General features: G+C 29.5%; 1 non-coding gene and 1 pseudogene across 1 annotated transcript; both read left to right on the top strand.

The window, feature by feature from the left end:
- The first annotated feature begins 455 nt into the window (after window positions 1–455).
- On the top strand, window positions 456–529 carry TRNAI-UAU. The gene has a single exon. It is a non-coding gene; the product is annotated as a tRNA-Ile (tRNA).
- A 2,687-nt stretch (window positions 530–3,216) lies between these two features.
- Window positions 3,217–4,705, top strand: LOC104773275 (annotated as a pseudogene).
- Window positions 4,706–4,982: the final 277 nt, after the last annotated feature.

The raw sequence follows: 4,982 nt of genomic DNA, 5'->3' as shown, positions 1-4,982 counted from the left end.
AAAGATTTTAAATCACAAAAATATGCATTTAAAGATTCAATTATAATATAAAAATATTAGCCAAATTATTAAAGATAAGTTGAATATTGTCTGAAAATAATACTATGGAAAACATTATTATAATTTATATCACATATGATTTATCTTAATATGATACATCCGTAAAATTTAGGTACATTTTATAAAATTTTAAAATGATTATTAGTATTGTACTTTAATATTTTGGAATTGGTTTTATGAATGGTTTAGGTATAACGCTGAGAATAACACAAGTAAAAAACAAAATCATAGAATTTTACTTTAATCAAAAATATATGAGAAAAATATGTAATATATATGTACATATATATATATAAATTAATTTAAATTTTAAACCTTCATCTCAATTTATATACTCTAGAGAAAGAATCATAGATCTTTGTGACAGCGTCTATATACATTATTTGTTTACAAGTAGTCTTGTACCTCAGTTGGTTAGAGAGTTGGTCTTATGAGCCGAAGGTCGCGGATTCGAGCCCCGCCGGAATTATTTGTCTTAATTCAATTTAAGTAATATATTTTTTTCAACAAAAAGATTCATAGATCTGAAAACAATTAGATTTTATAAAACTGAAATACTAAGAAATCTGCTTTTAAGGTATTAACAATTCCAAAACAACATATCTAAAAAAGCCTCCCTTAAAATACCTTTTTACTATGAATTATCTTTAAATTTAGTTATACTTATTCTAAGTTATTAATATTTATCTCCGGTATTCTTTAATATTGATATGTAGAGATGTGATTTACTCATCTTCTTTTATTTGTGTTCCTTTTTTCAAGAAAAGAAAATGATATGCATATTTTAAGTATAAATAAGATTAAAAAAAGTTACTTCATTTTTTCAGCAGGAAAAAAGAACTTTGATTCCTTTTTGAATTAATATATATCAACAAAAAAACCAGGGTAGAATCAGATTAATAATTAGATAAATTAGAAATTATTTTAAAAATATTTAAAATATATTAACAAAATTTTTTTAATTATGTATAGTTTACTTTTTATGATAGATTTAAAAATTAATATTTTTATTTTAAATGTAAATATAGAATTGACATGTGTTAACATCTAATCTATACAATTCACATGTGTCACAATCATGTAGAATTTGGCAATATATTTGATAATGGTTAATATTTAGTAAAACTCTTGGTGATTAACAATTTATCATCATTAGATTTTGTAATATATATGAATATATATATATATATATATATATATATACACATAGATGTAAATTACTTTATTCATACAAAAAGGTAAATAACTCTATTTACTAAATGAAAATACTCTTTACTTTTCCTCAAAAAGTATTAAAAAAATGCTATCATTTTCCTACAATATATTTTTAATATAAATTTTATTAAAACTAAATAACTCATCTATCTGTTAGTAATCCCCTATATATTAATAAAAAAGCACTCTTGAAAAAATGTTGATGTGTCATCGCCAGAGAGTTCGAAGCACATTTTAGGAAATAAACCCTATTAATTAATCATAATTACATCTATGCCATTACAGATTTAAATACAAATTCATTAAATAAATTAAATAGTTTGTAGTCATTTAATTTGAAACTATATTATACTTCTTTAAAAAACAACAAATTAATTTCTTTTAAAACTTTAATAATTATTCATGTTTTATGAAAATAAATGTCATACAAATTTTTTCACCACGTTACAATTATTATTTACTTTCAAATATTTCATGGTTGAAACATATTTTTATATAAAATAAACCGAAAAATATTAATAAAACAAAAAAAAAATTATTTACATATTTTATTTTGCACAAACAAGTATCAAATCCCAAATAATAATTTTATTTGAATTGATTTATCCGCACTATGTGCGAGTTGTTACCTGGTTTAGTATTATATTAAAAACAAAGGAATGTATATAAAGAAAATTTCACCAAACACTCCAAATAAAAAATTTCTTTCATAGTTTGCCAAAGTGAAAGAGAGTTTCCACAGATTAGCCACCTCTTAAAAAAAAAGAGAATTATATTCTTTTAACTGGCCAATTACAGTTCTTTTTTGTAACCCAACCGATGCACTGTTACAATTAATTAAAAATATTAACCATCCGATGCACTGTTCAACTAATTTAAAAGGTAAAAAAATAAACTAAAAAGCAGTGTTCAAAAAATCGGCATCAGTGGCCGTTGAGCCGGCGAGTATATGTTGGGCAGTGGTTCACCGCCGCGAGTTGGTGGTAATCGGCCAAATAAATCGGCTAAATTTTTTTCTTTCTAAAACTCATATTTTTGTATCGTATTACATGGATGAAAGGTAAACTTGTGTTATTCTAGTTAAGATATGTGTGAAAATGGTGAAAATAGACACAAAAACCGAAAACATGAGAAGAAAAATCGCAGGAACCATGGTGGTCTTAGAGTTTTTTGAGGAAGAAGATGAACACAATGAAATGACAAATTTGTCCTTCTCATTTAAGTGAAAAATTATTTTTTTTTCCTCTTCTAGCATCGAACCGTGTTCTGGACACTATTTAAAATTCTTTTAACCACTACACTACTTTAACTTTCAATGTATATATGTAATTTTAAGAGTATATAACCTAATTATCGTTGTGACGAATTCATTTTCATTTTTTGAAACTTTATTTTAGGATGATTCAAGTACGGTGACTTCAATTTTCTTTTTTAGTATTTTGTTCAACATACGGCTAAAGATATTTACTATGTACATAGGTTGGCATTATGTACGTACATAGTGTGCATACAATGTCAGCAGAAATATACCTATATAGAGTAAGTATCTTTGAAGGGAAGATCGAATCGGACAATGTACGTACATGTAACTACATAGTCTGTGCAAGAACACACATGGGTTACATGTACGTACATAGTCTGCATTACCGAATAGTTGTACGTACATGAATATGAAATTCTAAATTACATGGTACTGGGATATATTTGTCAAAAAATAACCTTCTGCCTATTCAATGAAAACTACATTTTACTTTGCCAAAATATGATCAATAAACATTATATTTTGTTATTCTATGTAATTTACCCATGTATGTAAAAACTAAAAAGGAAAGGTCTGACCAATCAAAAAAAAAATGGAAAGGCTTAAGAAAATATAAGGGAAGCAAATGAAACAAACAAAAGAAGCTTGAAAAAAAAAAAAAAAAAAAGCATATCTCAAAAATGATTGTTCCTTCTTCTTTTCCTTCTTCTTCTTCGATATCATCGAAAGTAAAGATTATCTCAAAATGATTCGTCAAACCCAAAACCCTCCCTGAAAAATGGAAAGAACAATACCAATTTTCACCATTAGATCATTTCATTCTCTCAATCCATTACATCCAAAAGGGTCTTCTCTTTCTCAAACCACCGTTTTCTGAATCTGACGATGCAAAAGAGTTCATGGAGACTTTTTTTCAGAACCTCAAAGACTCGCTTGCCACAACACTTGTCCATTTCTATCTTCTCGTTGGTCCCCTCTCGACTTTATATTCCAACAATCAAAGTCAAATATCTCACTCACTGTTTGTGGATTGTAATAACAGTCCTGGTGCTGGATTTATCCATGCTGAATCAGATCTAAGTGTATCAGACATTGTTGGGTCTAAGTATGTTCCTTTGGTTGTTCAATCTTTCTTTGATCACTACAAAGCACTGAACCGCGATGGTTACACCATGAGTCTCTTATCAGTCAAGATATGTTTTACTCATTCTTGTATATAGCTATCTCAAAAATCATATTATTCAAATATATATAAACAGAGTTGTAGTATTGTGTTATATAGGTAGCAGAATTAGTATAGGATTGTCGATGAATCATTCGATTGGAGATGGATCTTCCTTCTGGCATTTCTTCAACTCTTTTTCCGATATCTTTAACACCACCATTGATAGTATCGACAACAAATTGCTCTGTCTTCAGAATCCTCCAATCTTTCATAAAGTTTCCGGTCCAACATACAGCGTTCCTTTCAGTGAACCTGATGATGAGTCCTTAAGTCTTTACAAAACTCTGGTTTTGAAGGAGAGAATGTTCAGTTTCTCATCAGAAACAGTAACGTTGCGGAAATCAAAGGCGAATCAAGAATGCGGAACGACAGAGATCTCTTCTTTCCAGTCGCTAACCGCATTCATATGGAGAAGCATAACAATAGCAAGAAAACTACCGAATGATCAAGAAACCACTTGTAGGTTTGCTGCTGGAAATAGATCAAGAACGAATCCACCACTACAACCCGATTGTTTTGGTAATTTCATTTCTCTTGTGAAAACGACTACTAAAGTTGGTGATTAATTGGAGAATGACTTCAGATGGGCTGCTTTGAAGCTGCATCAAGATGTATTCGAACACACTATCGAAAAGATCTCTGTCGAGATAAATAGATGGTTAAAGTCTCCTTTACAGATGCAAGTATATCGGCTTTCAAGTTCGAACATTGTTCACATGGGAAGCTCTCCAAGGTTTAACAAGTATGGATGCGAGTTTGGGATGGGGAAAGCAGTGACGGTTAGAAGTGGTTATGGCGGTAAGTATGACGGGAAGGTTTCAGCTTATCCAGGAAGAGAAGGAGGAGCAAGCATAGATTTGGAAGTATGTCTACTTCCCGAGTTTATCGAAGCTTTGGAGTCAGATCAAGAGTTCATGTCTCTTGTCTCTTCTTCTTCTTCCTGATCCTACTGTCTTTGCTTGTTACTATCACAGTATTCTGCAGAAGTTAAATCTTTCAACTTCATTAAGATCAGAATAAACATATTGAAATCTATGTTTGACTTTAAAGCAACAAATTCATGACGAGCTTAGTTATGAACAGAGTTCAGAGTTCTGGCTACTTTTTCTTCCGGTTCAATTGGTTGACTCTGTAGTTAAGCTCCTCAACATCTTTGTGAAGATGATCATATAGAATTCAAAGAAAATTAAGAAGACAAGTATAAGAATAACTCTCTTATTG

Source organism: Camelina sativa, unplaced genomic scaffold (genome assembly GCF_000633955.1).
Source record: "Camelina sativa cultivar DH55 unplaced genomic scaffold, Cs unpScaffold00510, whole genome shotgun sequence".
Classification (NCBI taxonomy): domain Eukaryota; kingdom Viridiplantae; phylum Streptophyta; class Magnoliopsida; order Brassicales; family Brassicaceae; genus Camelina; species Camelina sativa.
This window is presented reverse-complemented; position numbering and strand designations above follow the sequence as displayed.